Source organism: Arvicanthis niloticus, chromosome 8 (assembly GCF_011762505.2).
Source record: "Arvicanthis niloticus isolate mArvNil1 chromosome 8, mArvNil1.pat.X, whole genome shotgun sequence".
Taxonomy (NCBI): Eukaryota; Metazoa; Chordata; class Mammalia; order Rodentia; family Muridae; genus Arvicanthis; species Arvicanthis niloticus.
Window position 1 is genome coordinate 12,653,547 of NC_047665.1, and position 21,499 is coordinate 12,675,045.

Here is a 21,499-nt window from a genome sequence, read left to right on the forward strand (position 1 = left end):
CCCCTTCTGCTCTGCAGAGCTCTGTCTTATCACTCCACAGATATACTACCAGTACAGAGATACTTTTAGTACTCCACCCCACTGCTGCAGGGAAAAGATCCCAAATACTCCATATGCTGGGGTGGAATCAGGTCGATTCCATCCCAGAGAGGGGGGAGCAGAGCCTGGAGCCATTGGATCCACATTCGCTTCCAGGAAAAAGCCAGGTCTGGATCCTGAATGGCAAGTTTAAAAAAGATTTATTTTAGTTTTAATTTTGTGTGTCTGTGTATGGCTGTTTACACATGAGTACAGTGTTCATGGAGAGCAGAAGAGGGTGGGTGTTAGGTCTTCTGGAAGTAGGTACAAGGAGTCAGTTGTGAGCCACCATACGGGGGCTAGGAAGTGAACTTGGCCCTCTGGAATGCCATTCTCTCCTGATGGTCTTACATACGCATTCTCTCCTGCCATCCTGAATAGCATTTACCCAGTAAGATTTCTCGACAGAACAGGGGGAATTGTAGAAAACACAGCTGTCAGCTTTACAACACGCTTTCAAGAAAATGGTTAAATCACAAAGACTCCCAAACAGTAAACAAAACCTGTCCTGAAGCTCCTTGGAGCTCAATAGCCTCTTGTTCCTGTGGCCACCTCCGCTTTCTTCTGCAGGTCCAGAAATTTGTGATGTTGGTTGCGACAAGCCCAGCTCTATCCCTCAGCCACAGTCTTCAGGAAGGCTCCATCTCTAGTTCAGTTCCTGCTGGGTTCCCTCTTAGGACAGCTACCGTGAGAACACTGGCTGAAGACCACGTTCCACTAGAGTAGACCAGGTCAAAAATAACAGCAAAAAAGAAACCTTGCAAATGTGGGCACAGCACACAGGACAGATGTCTGTGCCACCTACACAGACTGTCACAGTTCAGTTTAGGCTTCTGACACTGAGTCAAAATGCCCAGGCCAGGCCAGTGGACAAACTCCTCAGATGGGTATGTGGTGGTCTGAATGAGAATAGCTCCTAAGGGGCTCATATATTTGAATTCTTGGGCCCTAGTTTGTGGAACTGTTTAGGAAGAATTAGGAGCCTTTCTCAATTCTTCAATTGAGAAATCAATCAGCAATCGTACGGTTTTGCTTTTGGTTTTATTTCACTTTTCTATCACTAATGCTCAATCTCACTGGGGTGAGCGGGTATCTGACTGTAGTTTTGATTTGCGTGTCTCTGATGGCTGACAGTGATGACCGTGTCTTCCCACATGTGTTTATCCTCAGCAGGTGAGAAACAAAGAAAATGCAGCATCTGCACTCAGTGGAATAGGTTTGTGCCTTGTCCTAGTCAGGGTTTCTATTGCTGTGATGAAACCCCATGACCAACAGCAAGTTGAAGGAGAGGCAAGGGTTTCTCTGACTTAAACTTCCATATCACTGTTCATCATCAAAGGACGTCAGAACAGGAACTCAAGCAGGGCAGGAACCTGGAGGCAGGGGCTGATGCAGAGGCCATGGAGGGGTGCCGCTTACTGGTTTGCACCTCATGGCCTGCCCAACCTGCTTTCTTATAGAACCCAGAACCACCAGCTCAGGGATGGCACCACCCACACTGGGGTGAGCCCCCGCCCCCATCAATCACTAATTAAGAAAATGCCCTAAGGCTTGCCCACAGCCTGATCATACAGAGGAATTTTGTTAATGGATGTCTCCTTTTCTCAGACGATGTTAGCTTGTGTTAAATTGACATAAAACTATCTAGGCCAAGCCTCAATCTAGACAAGCACAGTAGTGGCTCATACTTAATTTTTTTTTATATAATTTATTTCCATTTTATGTGCATAGGTATTTTGCCTGCATGCATGTCTGTGTGAAGGTATCAGGTCTTGGAGTTGCAGACAGTTGGAGCTCTCAGGAGGCAGAAGCAGCAAAACCATGCAAAGGGAGGAGGAAGATGAGGGAGGAGGAGAAGAAGAAAAGAAATCAGGAAGAGAAAGGGAAGGAGGGGGAAGGAGAAGCTAGTGGAGCAAAGGAAGGGAGGAGGGAGAGGGAGGAGGGAGGGGGAGGAGGAGGAGATGAGATCTATCATTTGCAGCAAAGTAGCCTGGAGAACATGTAGAATAATAATCCTAACACAGAAAGACAATTGCTCTCAATGTGCTCTCAAACACATGTGGAAAGCGAAACCAGTAGACCCGAATTCAGCTCGGTGCTCCCTAGAGATGGCGGTGGGGTGGACAAAGGGAGGTTGGACTTGATGAGAGCACTCTGCAGGCTTGTACAGAACAATCATGTCGAGACCCTCGTTCTTGTGGACAACGCATCAGGCATGTGTGTAAACCTAACAATGAACGTGACCGATACACACAGTTGACACACTTTAATAAAAATCAAAAATATTTAAAATAAATATAGAGATGTCATTAAAACTTTAAACTAAACTCAAACAAATCAATGGCCCTTTTTCCTAACCATAAGAATTCTGTTTTCTGTAAACCACACGTGGTGGCACGTGCTTATAATTCCAGCACTCTGGAGGTAGAGGAGACAGGAGGATTAGAAATTCAAGGTCAGCCTTAGCTACAAAGTGAGTTTGAGACCCAGGCTACAGTACAGGAGACCTGTCTCCTACAGGGGAAGGGTGGTGGAGGGAGATACTGAAAAGGGGAAGGAGCAGGAGGAGGAGGGAGGAGGGGAGGGAGGAGGGAGGGGAAATGAAGGTCTACTTCCCTTTCATTTCATGCTCTCTGTAGCTTTGTTGGGAAGTGGGCAAAGACAGATTGCTCCAAGCATGATGCTAACGTCAAACTCCATCTGATAGACCTTTAAAGAGCATGTGTCTTATTTGTCCAAATCTAGGGTCCAATTAGAGCATTTTCCTTTAATTCAGTCTAGTATGTTTGTTTAATAAGTCATGTCATTAGGTGAAACTTGGAGGCTGTAGAAGGTGCAAAGCAAAAGCCCGGAAGTCACTCGTGATGACCTCATTCTATTTTCTTTTCCCTAAAGAAATCACTATTGTCTGAAAGAACATGCTGAAGCACAGAGTCCCTGCCCTCTGGGATACCCCTGAGACCGGCATTCTGAGTCCTTCCTTCGTGGCACGGGGGCTCGGCTTTTGGGCATCGAAGGAAACATGAACAGAGTTTTGCAGGAATTTGCTGCCACACTAAAATTGCTAGCCTCATCCTTCCCTCACTCAGAAAACTACTAGTTTGGCCGTGGTGGAGCCTATTTTAGTAAAAGCTTCACTGGGGTCCGACACTAAGGGCAGAAACCTCTCCTTATTCCTGCTCTATGGATGAAAATGCCAGGGCCAGATTGTAAAGCTTGGGACAAACATGAATAGTGTGACCAGAAGAACTCAGACCCCTGACTTCACCTCAGCCCTCAGACAGGAGACTCTGTACTCAGAGTGGCCAGGGAGTCGGGGAACAGTACAGAGGAGAGTCTTGCACCCCAACCAGGCTTCTAGGCTCAAGTGCACAGACTGACTCCCCTTGGCTCCCTTCCCTACAGAAGTCAAGAGCACTGAATAACCTGAGCTTGGGGAAAGCCCATGGTACTGTGGTGGCTGATTTCCCCTATCAACTGATGGGACTGGCATGACGATGAAAACTAATCCCTGGGCACCTCTGTGAGTTAGGTGGATTGAGAAGACCCCCTCAGGTGTCTCAGACTGAATGAAAGCCATTGAGCAATATCAATTCATCTATGTTTCTGTTCCTGTCTCTATCTCTCTCCCATCTCTGTCTCTGTGCCTCTGTCTCTCTCTGTCTCTGTCTCTGTCTCTCTCCCATCTCTGTCTCTGTGCCTCTCTATCTCTCTCTGTCTCTATCTCTCCCATCTGTCTCTGTGCCTCTCTGTCTCTGTCTCTCTGTCTCTGTCTCTGTCTCTGTCTTTCTGTCTCTCTCTCTGTCTCTCTCTCTCTCTCTCTCTCTCTGTCTCTCTCTCTCTCTCTCTCAGTCCTTTGTGGCACAGGGGCTTGGCTTTTGAGCCTCGAAGAAAACATGAACAGAGTTTTGCAGGAATTTGATGCCACACTGAAATCGCTAGCCTCACCCTTCCCTCACTCAGAAAACTACTAGAAAACTTCCTTACTACAGAAAACTTCTTGACTGTGGATACAATGTGACCGGCTGTGTCAATCTCCTACAACCATGGCTTCCCACCACGATGAGTTTGCACACCCCTGAATCCATAAGCCAAAATAAGCTCTTCCTTGCATCAGTTATCTGTGCCAGATACTCTGTTGCAGCAGCAACATAAGTGACTAACTGATGTCACCCCAAGAAAGGCTGCACAAATCTCTGTATTCAAACCTGTATTCACTCCCATCTGCGTGCCACTTCCAAGTGGCCCAGTCTCCCTTCCATACAGCATCACCTCCTCCCCCGCTGTGCTTACCTCTGTGTTTGCCTGCTAATGTCGCCTCTGGCAGAAGGAATGGATGTTCTGAGAAGTACAGAGATTGGGGCCTGCTTCATTCCCACCTTTATTCTCAGAATCAAGAATGCCACCTAGATAAAATAAGTATCCATAAAGGCTTCAGGAAAGCCCCAAGAACTTTGCTTTTGTAAAGATCTCTTTATTTTTGTTTTATGTGTATGAGCACTTGCCTGAACATGTATGCGTGCACTACCCATGTGCCTAGTACACAAGAACAAAAAGATGAGGCCATCGGATCCCCTGGAACTGAAATGACTCACTGTTACAATTGTGTGGATGTCAGGAACTGAGCCCAAGTCTTCGCAAGAACAGAGTCTTTTCTCCTCAGAGCCTACTCTCCAGCCCTATTGGGGGGTGGGGGGAGGGAAAGAATAAGAAAGGTAACAGACATGCCTAAATAAATAAACAAATGAATACTTTTTTAGAAAAAAAATTTCTGCATGTAGTTCTGACCCAAACGTGCAGCCAATTTGGAGAAATCATAAAAGAGAATGAATCTGATTTGGGGGCATTTTTTGTTTTAGCATCACACAGATACACGTGTGGTCTCAGCCTAAATCATGAGTAAGAATAAACAGGATGATGTCAAAGCTGTTTTGTTTTCAATTCTTAGCACCAAGCTGAGCATTGAAGTCTGAACAAAGTAGTACATAAATGTGACCAGCTTTTACAAACAAAATGTCCTCAAGTGTGACAGGGAGGAGGTGGCTGGTTGAAGAGAGCAGTAGGCAGAGAACAGACAGTGATGTGTTTTTGTTTCATATTGAGCGGAGTCAGAGATGCTGAATAAAGTTCTTGGAACAGGAAATGGAAATTTAAGTGCATCAACTGTAGCAGTCGGTCGATAAAATAACAAAAGGTAATAGAATTACTGTCTCAAAGGATGAAGAAAAGCAAGAGGAAAGTGGAATCTAAAACAAGAAAATGCCCCTAATTTGCAATGGACAGTAAGTTAGCAACAAAGAGAATGAAAGACAAAGCCAAAAACAGCCCTTGGCATCTAACTGTGGGTGACAACCCTAGAGTCACCAACACACAGAAGCTGTCCCTGCAGTGGGTTAGGTATGGCACACTGGGGGTGCAGAATTCTGAGGAAAGAGACTGGCTTTGTTATATGAGTTTTTTAGTAATAAAAGATTGATTACTATGGGGCTGGAGCAATGACTCAGTGAAGAAGACTGTGCCTGTTGCTCTTGTAAAGGACCTAAGTTAGATCCTACCACCCACATTACATGGCTCACAGTCACTTGTAACTCCAGCTCCTGGGAATCCAGTGCCCTCTCCTGGCCTCTGATGGTACCTACATCCACATGGGTGCACGTGTGAGAAAACACACACACACACACACACACACACACACACACACACACACGCTTGCCTCCTTTAAGAGCCCTGGGTTCTGGTGTGTGCTACTTTATATCTGGCCTATCTGAGCCATATCTAGTGATTATGGAATTTCTCATCATCTGCTAATCCATCGTTCATCTCTGCTCTCCTGACTGGCAGCTCATGCACATGGCATCTCTTCTTAGATCCTAGCACAGATAACTGACATCTTGTGTCCTCCTAAGACCTGACATCCTTTGTAGCTCGTGCCTTGTACATCACTGGAACTGATCTTCTTAGCATCAAGTCCATCTCACCGAGGGCTCCACGGGGGGAGGATGCTGGGTGTCCTGCTCGATTCCTCTCTGCCTATTCCTTTGAGACAGGGTCTCTCACCAATCCTGGAACTAGGTTAGTAATCAATTAAGTCCCAGTCATTCTCCTGTCTCCACCCCACACAACACTGAGGGTTACAGGTTACATGTGACCATTCCTGGCTTCTTACATGAATGGTGGCATTTGATCTTAGGTCCTCAAGCTTGGGCCAGCTTGTGGACTCTAATTCCATTCATACCTAGACACAACCTCCTTCTTTCTCTCATCCTCCCTGAGTGAGCCCAGGGCTTTCAACATCCCTGTGGAAGCCTCATGGTTCCATGCAGCTCTCCTCACATCAGCTCGTCTCCCATAGGCAGGCTTTGGCTCCATGTAAAACTAGAAGAGATGCCTTCCAAGGGCAAGTTCGATCACATCAGTCCCCTGCCAAAGCCCTCCAGTGTGAGCCCTTGTCACTAGAATTCCAAACTTCAGTCTCTTCACGCTAACTGAAAGGGCCTCATGCAGGGCTCCAATGCTACCCTTACCACACACTCTCCTGGTCGCCATTGTCCTGAAGTCACAAGCCTTTGTCTCAAACAGGGAATTTCCACTCTAGGACAGCTGCCCAAGGGTCCACTTTGCAGAAATGGCACTCCCAGAGGCTTCTGCGTTGCTGTCTCCTTCCAGCTGTTCATAGTTCTGCTCAGAGATTAAAAAAAAAAAAAAAAGAATCAGAAGACTCTAACCCCACAAGAGGCTGAAGTGTGTTTTTGTTGTTGTGTGCAGATTTTATTTGAGATAATCATAATTATTTATGAGTTTATCTGTCCTCCCACCAGACCATAAGTTAAAGAGAGGGTTTTTTTTTTCCTGCTTGTGCTTTTAGTACACATGCAAAATACTTTTGAAAAATATAAAGGAACTTAGTTAAATGTCCACTACCACCTAAAGGTACACAGTTGCATCCCTGTATCCCACCCTGGGAATTCCTTTGGTCTCAGTGACAAGGCATTCCAGGCAGGTTAAAAAGCAGCGAGTATGCTAAAATGGTTCTGGAGCTGGGAAGCCTGAGAACGGGTTTTGTGGAGCCTTTCTGCCTGGCTGATGCCTTCCTGCCCTGGTCTTCTGTGTTCACCCAGCTCTGCTTGTCTGTGTTCTCTCTTCTTCTTAGGACACCCCTATAACTTCATTTTACCTTAATTGTCTTTTGTAATAGTTTCTTCTCTGTAGCTGTGATAAAATAACCTGATAAGCGACTTCAGGGAGAAAGAGTTTGTTTCGTCTTACAGTACGGAGGGCACAGTTCACCACAGTAGCACCAAGAGCAGGAAGCAGGGGAGAGCAGCAAGTGAGGCCAGCCAATAAAATTCCACTACTCCCCCCCCCCCCAACTTCCTCTAGCAGGCCCCACCTCCTAAGAATCCATTGCCTCCCTGAACAGCGCCTCCAACAGGACAAGTATTTAAATGGTGGGACATTTCGTATGCAAAGCATGGCATCTCCTTAAAGGCTTTGTCCTGGTGGGACATTGATGTATGATTTTGGGAGGGACACAAGTGTGTCCCTTACACCCAATCTGTGTCCAGTGTGCCTTCATGAGCCACCACTGTTTCCTCCCAAGGTAGGGCCACAGTGAAGTTGATGCGCTATGCATCGTGATCCACTGCTCTCACCAGCCCCTCCCAAAGCCAGGATTAGAAGTGGAATACGGCAGGCGCAGGCATTTACGGCATTTACCAGTGGAGGTAGCACGAGACAAGGAGAGGGCTCTGAAAGAGAAGCTGGGGTGATGCTCCAGAAAGAGATAAGGCTCCAAGCCTGAGGGGCGTCACTAGACAGCCAAGTCTGGGGAGTCCTTGTGGTGCCTCAGGCAGCAGTGACTGGCTGTTGTCTGCCTGATGCGATTAACTTCTTCAAAGTCCTTTTAAAAGTGTGTTCAGCTGGAAAACAAACTCCCTACGCTTCGGTTAGACAAGACAGGAAGTGAGACTCTCAGCTGGCATATGGAGGAATTCTGTTCTGACAGGGTCACTTGGAATGCATCCTGCCCAGAGCAGATAAGACTGCTGCCCCCTTCTAAAGCAGAGAACTGCAGAATGGGGGCTAATTTGTAGAAGTCGTTTGCTGTTAAGATGCTCACGTTAGAACATCGCACCATGGATATGTGCATCAAAGCATCCCGCAGGACCCAAACACATGCAATGGTTACCTGTCCATCAGAATGAACAGACTTTAGGAAAAGACATAGTGTCCCGCTATGATGGGACACAGCTGTAATCCCAGGGCTCAGGAGGTGATGGCAGGAGGATTGTAAATTTGAGGTTAGTGTGGGCTATAGAGCAAGCTCCAGACCAGCCTCACATACAGACCAGCCTCACAACTCAGTGACTCAGAAACAAGAAGGATGAGTGAATGCCTAGATTTGGTCTTGCACAAGCTGGGGGTGGTGCACACATCTATAATTCCAGCACTTGGGAGGTGGAGGCAGAGGCAGGAGGATCAGAAGTTCAGAAGTTCAGAAGTTCAAGCTCACCCCCAGGGGCTGCAGCCTATCTGGGACATTTGGAAAAAACAAAAACAAGGAGGAAGAGAAGAGGAAACAAGGGAGGGAAGAAGGGAAGGAGAGAGGGAAGGAAAGAGAGAGGGGAAACTGTGTCTGGAATTTGTGGGATCTGAAAATAGCATGAGGAGACATGTGCTCCCCTTGTGTAGCAGTGAGAGGTTGGTTGTACGGATGGAGATGCTGGGAAGTCCCAGTGCTCCTGACCACAATTCAAAAGTGGTTTCTACAACGACTGGGCATGGTTATCAGAGACAGATCTTTCACTGTCTTCCCTTGTAAGTCATGCACAAGCTAATACTTGCCCAGGAACCTCAGAGTTCTACTCGGATGTCTGCCGGCACCACAGTGAGCTCGATTTCAAGCCGGTCTTCTCTGCAGTAAGGAAATCAGTTACCGATCATAGACACTTGGAGCTCACAGCAGGGACATCCATCTGTCCAACTTCCCACTCAAGTGTGGCATACCATCTTGGGAGCCCCCAGAAGAGATCTGCCTCTCTCTGTGGGTGCTACCCAATAGCAGACACTCCTTAGACTGCAGGGAAACCATACCCCAATTGGCTCCATCTTTATGTCTCTGCTTTGAGATGAAAACCCCTCACTTGATCCCTAAAATAAAACCACAGTTGCTGGAGGATGAACGGAGGAAACCAGACAAGGAAGTTAAAAACCACCCTGGACAGACCACCCACAGCTGGTGGAACCCTGTAACACAGACCCGGCCCCGGTGACTCGTTTATTTCTTCATCATAAAATCAGTGTGAGAACTTTCTGAAAAATTCTATGCGAATATTTTAGAAATTGTCCTTGTTGCGAGAGCCACTTATGAAAAGCAAGCAATGTTGATAACAATAACAAAACCTCTTTGTGTTGTCAAATCCATGAAACCTCACCAAATGTTAAAAATGTCAAAGAAAGCTGTTCTCGCCTTTCTGACAAAATGTTGGACTTAGATGTAAGTCAGAGACACATTGTGAGGTATCAAGTCATGTCTTGAATTCTGTGCTGAGTGTAGGTCCCAAGCAGGACTTGTTGTTCATGTCTACTTAGGCAGGACATGGCAGCACTGTTGTTAAGTGGGGCTCTGGGCCTGGTTCTATGGATCTGTCTGCTTCCTCAGCTGTCAAGAGGGAGTACTGCATAGACCACTCTCAGGGAACATGAATAGTAATGATAATCCTGGTGACAGTGCTACCCCCCTCCCCTTTATTAACATCTATTCTGTTACAATGTATCAACTGCAAAATACTTGGGAATTATTCCTGTTTTGCATATTAGGCTGGTAAATTTCAACATTCCAATATATACTTTGTGCATAATTTTATCACCTTTTAAATTGTTTACGTATTTACCCATGAATGTAAACGAATGTTTTTCCTACTTGTGTGTCTGTGTACTATGTGTGCTCCTGGTGGCTGTAGAGACTGAAAGAGAACATCAGATTCCCTGGAACTGCACATCTGTGAGTCACCATGTGTATGCTATTACCTTTAGGGTTTCCGTTGCTGTGAAGAGACACCATAACCACAGCAACTCTTATAAAAATCATTTAACTGAGGCTGGCTAACAGTTCAGAGGTTCAGTCCATTAGCAGCACAGCAGGAAGCATGGTGGCACACGGGCAGATGTGGTGTTGGAGGAGGAGCTGAGAGTTCTACATCTGAATAGGCAGGCAGCAGAGACACTCAGTGAGCCACTCACTGGACCTGATTTGAGCTTCTGAAACCTCAAAGCCTTAGCACTTCCTCCAACAAAGCCACACCACCTACTCCAACAAGGCCACACTTCCTAATTGTGCCACTCCCTAACAGGGACCTATAGGGGACATTTTTATTCAAACCACCACAACTGAATACTGAACCTGGGTCCTCCGGAAAAGCAGCAAGCGCTCTTAACCACTGAGCCATCTCTCCAGCCCTAAATTAGGACTTTTTAAGAGTGTCGTCTGGGACACAGAGAGATGACCATTGATAGAGAGTATTTTCCCCCTAAAATAAACAGTAGTCTAAGAAGGAGGCTTCTCAAAACCTAAGTAGAGTGTCAGCATAGTGGGCAGCCTTGCTGCAGAATTTGGAATTCCTTTGAAGAGCTCCACAAAGCTGCTGAGGAGAGTTCTCAGCCTCACACACTTAGGAGCTATGGCAGGCAACCTCCACAAGGGTCCCAGGGGTCTGGGTACCCTGGCACTCATGTGATCCTCCACTTCTCAATGAAGACTGTACCCAGTGGCTTGTTCTAACACATCATGACGGATGGGGCGCCTGGTGTACCAGTGAGCTGATGTATTGGCATAATTATCATCTAATACCAGATCGTGCCTCTGTAATCATGTAAGTGATGGGTAGCAGACCCATCAAGAACCTTCACTGCATCCTTGGGATAGACTCCAAGTCAAGAGTCCCAGTACCTTCACTACCAAGTAAAAAGATTAAAGGCAAGAGAGTCCCAGGTCGTCTGAGCACTCACACCTTGGAGCACACCAGCCACGCGCTGTGTGCTGGGTCTCGAACACAGCATCGCCCACCACAGCGGGAGTGCGCCCCAGAGCTGAGCTCTCTACTCTACAGCAATTCAGTGGAGAGCAGTGGCTCTCAACCTTCCTGTGCTTCCCCCCTTTAATACAGTTCCTCGTGTTGTGGCGACCCCACCCTCAACCATAAAATTCTTTTCATTCCTACTTCATAGCAATGATTTTGCTACTGTTGTGAATCGTAATGTGAATATCTGTATTTCCCCTTGGTCTTAGGAGACACCTGTGAAAGGGTCAGTTCAACCCCCGACGAGGTCGTGACCCATGGGTTACGATCCAATGGTAGAGAGAAATAAAAGTTAACTGGAGTCTGGCTGTATATTTACTCTTGAGAGAGAGAGAGAGAGAGAAAGAAATCTATCATCCCCTTCTGGTTTCTACATGCATGTATACAGACAAGCACACACAAACACATGGACACACAGAACGAACACACACACACAAATAAAAGCAATTTTAAAATAAACTAATTGAGTTAGAAATTGGAAAGCTAAGGTGCTGAGCCAAGACCAGAGCGAAAGTGGTCCTGGGTGAGTACCAGGTTTACCATAGGAAAAAGACTCTCATGAACACAGGCAAGTTACAGATAGAGACCGGAGCTGAGACCCCTGGTCAAGAGTCAAAGCCTGGGTAGGGTGTCAGTCAGGGAAGGAAGGCCGGGGTCTGGAACCACTTCCTCCCATAGAAGTTTGCACTGCACTCTTATAAAGAGCTGCTCTCATCTCCAGAACCATCAGGTTAAGTCAGCCTGGGAGAGTTATCAGTAGGTCAAGTTCAAAGCATAGCACTCCATTCAGGCCTCCACTGTAGCAAGTTCCGGTTCCAGCTTACACACATGATTCAACCTCAGTTCCCAGAAACGGCAAGGGAACTTCCTGGGCGATCCTGCTACTGTGCCCAGCTCTTGAGAAGCTCTGCCATTCTGGGGAATGCAGCTGCACCCTTTTGCAGTCTCTCTCTCTCTCTCTCTCTCTCTCTCTCTCTCTCTCTCTCTCTCTCTTCTCCTATGCACACAGACACACAGACACACAGACACACAGACACACAGACACACAGACACACACCACACACATACTTCTTGGCTACAAGCCTTCATTTCTGTTGTGATGCCAAAATTTTGTGATCACAACCCACTTCTGTGTTTCTTATGTACACCATCTCGACAGGCCTCTCAACAAAGACAAGGAAATGTGCTTAGCTACATTGAGTTTGTATTTTCCTTGCTCTGAGCCTTTCTGGCTTTGAAGGTGATTTTTCTGTAATGGGATTTTTTTTTTTCTTGAGGCATACCTTTCTTTTTTTCTTTCTTTCTTTCTCTTTTTTTCTCCCTTTCTGAAAAACCTTCCCACAGACATTTGGAGACTACCCGTCTGAAACACATTAGTGATGGTCGGGTCCATCCCGTGCCTGAGACACAAAACAGAGACATAATTCCATTTCTCCCATCATTTTTTGAGAGAGTGCAGTATCCAAACTACTAAAATAGGCCACTTTCATAGCCCTCTTTGGGATTCCTGCCAAGCCTCTTTGATTTATAACAGCTAATGGGACAGTCCAAAGACCCAGGGAATCTCCAAGATGCTTTCAAGGTATCTAAAAGTTCAAAATCATGCCATACAGTGTGGAAGAGACGATGGGTTAAAATAAAACAAAATGTAAGTTTGTTCACACACTTTCAGATTCCTCTTTGAATTGACCTTGAAGACACTCCTACCTGTCAGATGTAGGATAGGACCAAAAATGACTAATTACCTAAAAAGACTCTGAAATGTGTTCCTCTGCCTCCATTTTGTCAGTAGTGAAGAGGGAGACACTTGTGTCCCTCCCTTTGACTAGCAAGCTAATGAAACAATGGTTCCTAAGAAGTTGGAATTTCTCCTGGGAATCTCGGATTGAGAGAAGGAAAATGCTGAAATGCCCCTGAATAAAGTCTCACTGCCCCACCCCAGCCCCGGACAAGATGGCTGCCGGCATGGGTCACGACCTTGCAGCCCCTCCCTCTCCATCCTGCTGACTTCTTGGGAGTTGATCTCCCATGAGGGGACTTGGTAGAACTTGTCAGAAGGCCTATAGGAGAGAGAGAGAGAGAGAGAGAGAGAGAGAGAGAGAGAGAGACTGGAGCCATGACAGTGTGGGTCAGTAATGAGCAGAACCATACTTGACCAGGTCTGCTCATATGCATAGCACTTCCCTCTATTCAAACCTAAACCTCCTGTCAGGACTTTGAAGATGAACTCGGGGACCTCAACACCTATGTATTTGTTCCCCGTCCCAACAAAACCACATTGACTAAATCTCTGTTCTCTACTTGTACTGTTTCTTGTCTAATTGGCTTAGTGAGGACAGAGGGCTGAATCCCATTGTTAAGGTTCCACAACCCTGGTGACTCAGGTAGCACCTCCCCGACCCAGCTGCCTATCTGGAAAGGTCTGTATGTCTTCATAGACTGTAACCAAAACCTCTCACAGCTGAAAGCAGAGAATACCATCTGGCTTTGGAAGAGCTAGACTTCAAAAAGTTTTACAAAAATGTCAAACAGCTCCCCACCCCCTTTTACACTAATGGCTCATCTAATGTTATTTTAAGGGAATTACATAATGTCTTAAAATTTGTTTTATTGTCTAATTTTTTCAAAGCTCTTTGGAGTCCTCAATAATTTTTTCATGGGCAGGGAGTCTGAGACCAATTGTTTAAGAACCTTTGATTTGCCAGAACAGCCTGATAATCATCTCTGCCGACTCATCCCTCTAAACTCCCAGCCCCATCCTCTTGCTGCCGAGGCAACAAAGTTGTGTCCAACTCTCGTGGACAAAGTCCTCCTGCCCTGGGCAAGATGGCAGGCAGCATGGGTCACAGTCTTGCAGCCCCTCCCTCCCTCCCTCCGGCTCCACCCTCCACCATACATGAGAGTCCCATGATCTTTCCTCCATGAGCTTGTGTGTAGCTTGTTCTCCATCCCTAGATTAGTCTTTCCATCTGTCACCGTTCTAATGAGTCAGTTGGCATGATGTCCCTAAGGACAGACAAACTGAGACTGGGAGGGAGTTCAATCAATGACTGCCTTGTAAGCAGGGGAACATGGGACCCCCGAGCTCCAGCATATAAGCATGGTGGCACAGGCTTGCAATCCCAGTGCTGGGGCATACGGACAAGGAGATCCCTGTGGCTTGCTGGACAGCCAGCCTAGCTCAATCAGTGAGCCCAGGTCCTGAAGAGCCCAAGATCCCTTTCTCAAAAAGACAAGAATAATTTCTGAGGAACAGCACTCCAGTGTATAAACACACACACACACACAGAAAGAGACATATAGACACACAGATGTATAGACACACACAGAGACATATAGACATACAGATGTATAGACACACACAAACACACACAGAGACGTACAGACAGACACACATACACAGGGATGGGGCAGAGAACAGATGAACCAATTTAAGCAAATTAGCAAAGATAGTTATTGATTTGTGTAACTAAAAAGTTCAGAGATTAGACTCCGGTCAAGGGCTGAACAGTGGTTCAGTGGTGTTGCTTTTTATTGTTTTTGTAAACAGAATTCATTTTCCCTTAGCTCCCTTCATGATGCTGGAGTAAGTGTCAGAAAACCAAGAATACAACCTTCCTGATCAATCCAGGTGGTTCAGCCTTTCTTCTTAAATATCCTGCAAAAGACCAGGGAGATGAGTACCCTGAGTCACCTACCACTGAGAAGCAACAATGTGTATTCCCGCATGTGCACAATGAACCTTCTACTTTCCTTCCACACTGAGAGAGTCACGTGAGACCTGTGGGATGCTTATTTCAGAACCTAATGCCATGAGGGAGTGGTAGACAGTTGTTGCCTAATAAGTGTTTATTGGTTGGAGAAGAATAGTTAAGGGTACAGGAGACAAGGCTTGCAGCCAAATTTAGTTTAAGCTAAAGATTTACATAGCCTTTCCCATCCCGAGGAAGTAAAAATCAAAACTACAAAATCTAATTTGGCGCTCTGCCCTCCATCTTTGCTCTTGCCGATTTGATCACTGTGTTCACCACCTATGAAAAACAGAGTTTTGAACCCAAAAGTCAAGAGCCTGGGAAGAGGGTACCTTCTTTTCTATCATGTCCTTCCTGTGACAGAAAACTGCCCTGCAGCCTTGTCCTGGTTCTCCCTGTATAAAGAGGGAACTGTATTGTTCAGTTCTCACCCAGGGCAGGTGTCATAGAACCTCCTTTCAGTGACACAGAAAATAAGGATCTAGCTTTTGTCCCTGGTTCCTGGACTCATAACTCCCAAGAGCCTTGGAATCTTCTGAGTGACAGTGTTTCTCATATAATAATAAGACACGTGGGGATTCGGACCCTGGACAGCTTCAGGATAGGGAGAAGCTTCCAGAAAATCCAACCACAGATTAAAGGGTTCAAATTTTCTGCTCCACCCTCAACCTCTGGGAAGCAGAGAGGAGAAGAAGGTTGAGTTGATTTGGTCACCATGACCAAAGATGGACTCAGTCATAGCCCTGGAGTGAGGTACCCATAAGATGACCTCCCCAAGGAGATTCAGAAACCCACAGGGTGCTGAGTACATCAGGGTTCCGAGACAAAAACAGGCCAGAGAAAGCTCCACAAGTCCCTCCCATGCCCTGCCCTGTGCATCTCTTCCCTCTGGCTGTTCCTGGACTGTGTTCTGTAGACTACAAGAGTGAGGGGAAGCCTGATGCTTTCCTGGGCTCTAGGAGTCATTAAGCTGGTGCTGTCCTAAGCTCTGTGAATCACATTGCGATCTCCAGTCTGCATTCAGGATGAGCTTCAGGGGAAGGAACCCCATACATGTAGCCTGTGTAGCACTGAGGTATCATTTGCTATAGAAATTGCAGGCACTGATTTTACACAGGCCGCCCATGGCCACCTTCTGCATGGACTCCTCGCCACCAGGGAAAGAGCCCAGCACAGCTAAAGGTTGTAATTTTCAGAGATTGTCTGTCTGTGGCATGCCTCTGGTCAGGTAGGAACCAGTACTAAAGGTCTTTAATTACATAGGTCAGAAGCCACAGCTAATTCAGGACATGCCAAGACATTTGACATAAATACCAGAGTAGCAGAACGCCAGATGGCATGCTGACCAGTGCCACGTTACAGGAGACAACCAGATGGAGACAAGGCAGAGAAAAGCACAGGCTGTGTGCTGCCTTCTTTTCCTCAAATACAGGCTCTGGAGATGAGTCCCACATTGTCCTCAAAGGAGACATCAGTTCCCCATCACGGGAATTTCCCATGAGCTGTCAATCATTGGCACGGGCCCTCTCAAACAGGATCACCTGTGCCTCACATCTACTGATAATTAAATTCTATAGAGGCCTGGAAAAGCCATGGAACGTACTGAGTGAAGTGTTCTAATTTGGGGAGAGAGGATAGGTAAGTGAATAGACACAGACCCTCTGTCTTAACTGGGGGAAAATGTGAAAAACCCAGCTGAGAAGGAACAAGTGTTTCCTCATCCGGAAGACCTCAGCTGAGCCCATGGCTGTCTTCTGTTAACTAATATTGTTTAACTACTTTGTCCCTTGTTTACTAGCTATGGAATGCTTCAAAGAAAAACTCTGATTATACGCCTAAAAAGCTTTCTAAATTAAAACATGTAATTCTATTGTCACAAAGTATTTGAACACGGGAGATTTTCCTAATCAGGCATTCCCAACCTCTTGAGATGGAGACACAACACAGTCATCCTAAAGATTCACATCCAAACCCTAGACAATGACATTTCATAAAAACTTCCCGGATCTCATAACATTTTATTCAATTTGTGAGTTTTTGTTGGGTTGCATTCACAGCTATCTGGGGGTCACACACATCCCAGGGGGCCACGAGCATGGGGGGGTCACATGCAACGCTGGGGGGGCACAGCTGAGCATTTAGACTCTTGACGTAAGAGAAAATGTATTTTTATTTTAACTTAGTTTGGGAGTTTTGTGTATTTTGAGACAGGGTCTCATTATGTAGGCTGACCAGGCTGACCTCAAACTCATGATCCTCCTGACTCAGTCTCCTGAGTACCGAGATTATAGCTATTCTTGGTATACGCAGCAAGAACATGTTGAATAGCTTTATACACTATATGTGTAACATTCTTCTTATCGTGAGCTGAACATACAGATGCAGATTTCATTTTGGAGGGCCTCATCTATGAAGACTTCTCACTCATAGTCATCTATTAAATGATGTGTTAGTCCGACTTATTAGACACACAACATTACTTATGAACACCAGTCACAGACACGGGGCTAAACATAAGTAAGACATAGTTCCTAGCATTAAATAACTTAGGCAGCAAGGAAAACAGATGTGTTCTTTTCTTTTCTTTTATTTTCTCTTCACTTTATATCCTGAATGCTGCCTCTAGATGCATTCTTAAAAAAAAAAAAAAAAATCATAAACCAAGGAAGGAAACCTAGCTTCAGCCCCCACAGTCAGAAAGTAGAAGCAGAAGGATCTTTTGAGTTCAAGGTTGGCCTGAGCTGCGAGGTAAGATCTTGTTTCAAAAGTAAAGTTTTTAAAGTCCTAAGAGATGGTTTTTCTCATCCAGTTATAAAATTATGAAAAGATTATGGAAACGACTGGAGTTTTATTAAATAAAGCATGAGTTTTCAAGACTGTAATGTGAAGTCATGGCCAAACATGATCTCAGTCAAATGGGGTTCATTTTCTAAATGGAGATTTTCTTCCCAGGATGCCTTCCTTGAACACAACCATCAGGAATAGAGCCACGCACACTCCCGCTGGCCTCCTCGGCAGTTGGCAGAACGCTGGGTTCTCAGACACCTTTGAAAAGTCTAACCAATTAGAGAATAAAGAGATCCATATATGTCTTCTCTCCGGAAGTGGTGACTGAATTTTTGTTGACTACAGTTCTGTTTGAAATGGGGTACTAGGGGCTGGAGGGTGCTTACTGCTCTTGCAGAGGACTGAGTCTGATGCCCAGCACCCATCCCAGGGGACTCACAACTGCTTGTAACTGCAGCTCCAGGGGAGCACTTCTGGTCTCTTCATCCAACTGTGTATGTATACATGTGTACACAACTACGCACACATACTAAAATCATTAAAACTTAAATAAGTCTTTTAAATGGAAGAAATAAAGATACTAATTGAGTCCTGTATGCCAGAGAAGTATCACTCTTTTTTAAAAATTTTTTTTATTTATTTTTACTTATTCACTTTACATCCCACTCACTTTCCTTCCTGACCACCCTTCCCACCATCCTTCTGCTATCCCCCACCCCCTTCTTCTCTGAGCAGGTGGGGTCCCCATGGGTATTCCCCTCACCCTGGCACTTCAAGTCTTTTCCAGGCTAGGTGCTCCCTCTCCCACTGAGGCCAGACACTGCAGTCCAGCTAGTATAATATATCTTATGTACAGGCAACAGCTTTTGCCATAGCCCCTGCTCCAGTTGTTCAGGCCCACATGAAGGCCAAGCTGCAGTCTGCTACAAATGTGCAGGAGGGCCCTAGGTCCAGCCAGTTTGGTTGGTGGTTCCGTCTCTGAGACCCCCAGGGGTCCAGGTTAGTTGGCTCTCTTGGCCTTCCTGTCCCCTCCAGAGCCATAAAATTTCCTCTTATTCTTCTATAAGAGTCCCCAAGCTCCATCCACTGTTTGACTGTAGGTGTTTATGTCTGTCTGAGTCAGCTCTGGGTAGAGCCTCTTAAAGGACAACATGCTCCACTGGGCGGTGGTGGCGCACGCCTTTAATCCCAGCACTCGGGAGGCAGAGGCAGGCGGATTTCTGAGTTCGAGGCCAGCCAGGTCTACAAAGTGAGTTCCAGGACAGCCAGGACTACACAGAGAAACCTTGTCTCGAAAACCAAAATAAACAAACAAAAAAAGGACAACATGCTCCTGTATGCTCTTGTCTATATGGTTCAGGAGTCTGATGGAGGTGGAGAAGAGGCTTGCCTCTAAAATAGAAATATAAATTCTAAAAAGCTGTCTGAAAAATCATGCTTGGATGTTTTATCTGTTCTTCGCCCCTGTTCCTGCTGATTGTGAATGAATCCGGGTTAAGGCAGACTCTGAGGAGTGACACCATGCGACTTTTCTTAACTGTGGGAGACTGTGCTCCTCCAGGAGAGTCTAGGAGACACTTTTTAAAAAAGGATACTGATCTATTTTTATTCTATGTGTACATATGGTTTTGCCTGTATGCATGCTTGTGAACCTCACATACGCAGTGTTTGAAGAAGACCAGGAAAGGACGCTGGGTCATCTGGACCTGGAGTTACAGACAGTTGAGAACCTCCATGTGGGTGCTGGGAACTGAAACTAGGTTCTCTGCAAGGGCAAAAAGTGCTTTTATCCACTGAACACCTTTCCAGGACTTGATTGTCCTGTCCTGAGGTGCAACCAACAACCAGAAGGGAGAAGCCAGGAAGGCTTCAAGTATCCCACAATGCACAGCAGAGCCCTCTACAAGAACTACTTATCCAATACAGGTGGTAAGCTTACTCGTGCTGAGTCTGAGATGTGCATGCCATGATGATATGTCATCGGCTCCTTATCCGATGTTATGTCTCTGAGCAATAGGAAGAGCAGGCAGTCTGCTCTCTGACAGGAAGGAGAGCACAGGAAGCTCTCTGCTTGTGGCCAGAAGCATTTGTCTCAGCCATGGTACTTGCTCTCAGGACTACATCAGAAGAGGACACAATAAAGATGACCACAGTATGAGCAAGTCCTTCTCAGAACTCTGCCCTGGCTTTAAGTTCTGTCAAAAAAAAAAAAAAACAAAAACAAAAACAAAAACAACAACCTGTTCCAGTTTTGGACAGGGAAGAAGGTTGAGTCAAAATCAGGCCTCAAAATTGAATTCCAGATAAGCCAATATTTTATTTAGTTCAATTTGTGGCATAAAAGGTTTTACATGGTATAGAGATTAAAAAAAAAAAAGATTCCATGAAAATTAGAAAAGAGAGAGGTTTATATAAAACTTCAGTGTGGTAGAAAATAGTAATATAACAAACAAAAACATAAAATCTGCTACATAGATTTATACAATCAGAGGCTACCCCGGAGGAATCAAATATCTAACTGGGGATGCTTGGTCTCCTTAGTCCTCACATGTAGATGGATGGTCTTCAGTTATAATGAACAATCTCTTTCTAACTGACAGTAATTCATAAGGAAGCTTAAAACATCTTGTTATTGAGCATTACCAAACTTATAAAGCCTTTGATTAATATTTTTTTAAAAAGTTACTAATAAAAAAAAAAGTCAGAACCAAAAAAAAAAAGAAAGAAAGAAAAAAAAAGAAACCCAACTTTTTGGTAGAATTATAATGTCATCAGTTACTAAAGAGAAAAGTAAATTTGCAGCCTGGTAAGATGCTTGTTTATCTTTACATAAAGAATTAAATACTTCGGCCAGTGAGCAGGCTGGGTGGGTGAGAGCACTTACCTTCAAGTCTGAAGACTTGAGTTTGATCCCTGGGACCCACACTGTGGGAGGTGAGAGCCAACTCTAAAGTTGTCCACTAACAGCCTGTATGCTATGACGTGGACGCACAATAAATAAATAATTCCTAAGAATAAATTGTAGCAGGATATTTGATACTGCAGGATATAGTGTCTTCAACTTTCTGAAAACTGATATGTTTTTATTTTATAATTATCAGTGCAAAGAACAGGGCATCACATAAACTCATAGTACAAAATGGCAAAAGTATGTTTAGGGACATTTCGTAATGTGTTCAGCTGTGTCACTTATGACCCAGTTGTTTCAGCATTGTATCATAGTGTCTATTTATTGGCTAAAGTATAGACATCTGTCTCACAGCATCTAAGGATCAGGAATCTGGGTGTTTCTTACCTGTGTCTTTTGCTTCAGCTGACAGGGTCAGCAAAGCTTGAAACTGACCTCAGCTCTGTTGACTGTGAGAAGAGTGTGAGCAACTTAACAGCAGCAACAACAACAAAATGTTTTAAAAAAAAAAAAAAAACAACAACAAAAAAAAAACCAACTAAAATGTAAATGTACTGGGCAAATGGTTTGCTAAACAGACCCAAGGACCAGATTTCAGACCCCCAGACTCCATGCAAGAGCCTAGCAGGTAGCCTGCCGGTAATTCCAGCACTCTAGAAGGAGAGAGAGAGAGAGAGAGAGAGAGAGAGAGAGAGAGAGAGAATCCCCAAAGTTAGTTAGACTAGCAGAATCTGCAAGCTCTGAGTTCAATTAAGAGACCCTGCTTCAATAAACAAAATGAAGAGAGACATCACAGAGAATGACAACTATCAACCTCAGCCCTCGGCAGGCCCTCTCACACTTGCACACACATACACACAAATGCAAATACGTATATCCAAGCAAGAAGACCCACG

The 21,499-nt window shown here is 45.3% G+C and overlaps 1 long non-coding RNA gene across 1 annotated transcript; it reads right to left on the minus strand.

Moving 5' to 3' along the window:
• Positions 1-268: 268 nt before the first annotated feature.
• LOC143443259 (uncharacterized) lies at positions 269-7,380 on the minus strand. Its single transcript, XR_013112064.1, has 4 exons — positions 7,253-7,380; positions 6,603-6,756; positions 4,372-4,484; positions 269-795 (listed from the first exon to the last, which is right to left on the minus strand). It is a non-coding gene; the product is annotated as an uncharacterized LOC143443259 (long non-coding RNA).
• Between the last annotated feature and the right edge of the window lie 14,119 nt (positions 7,381-21,499).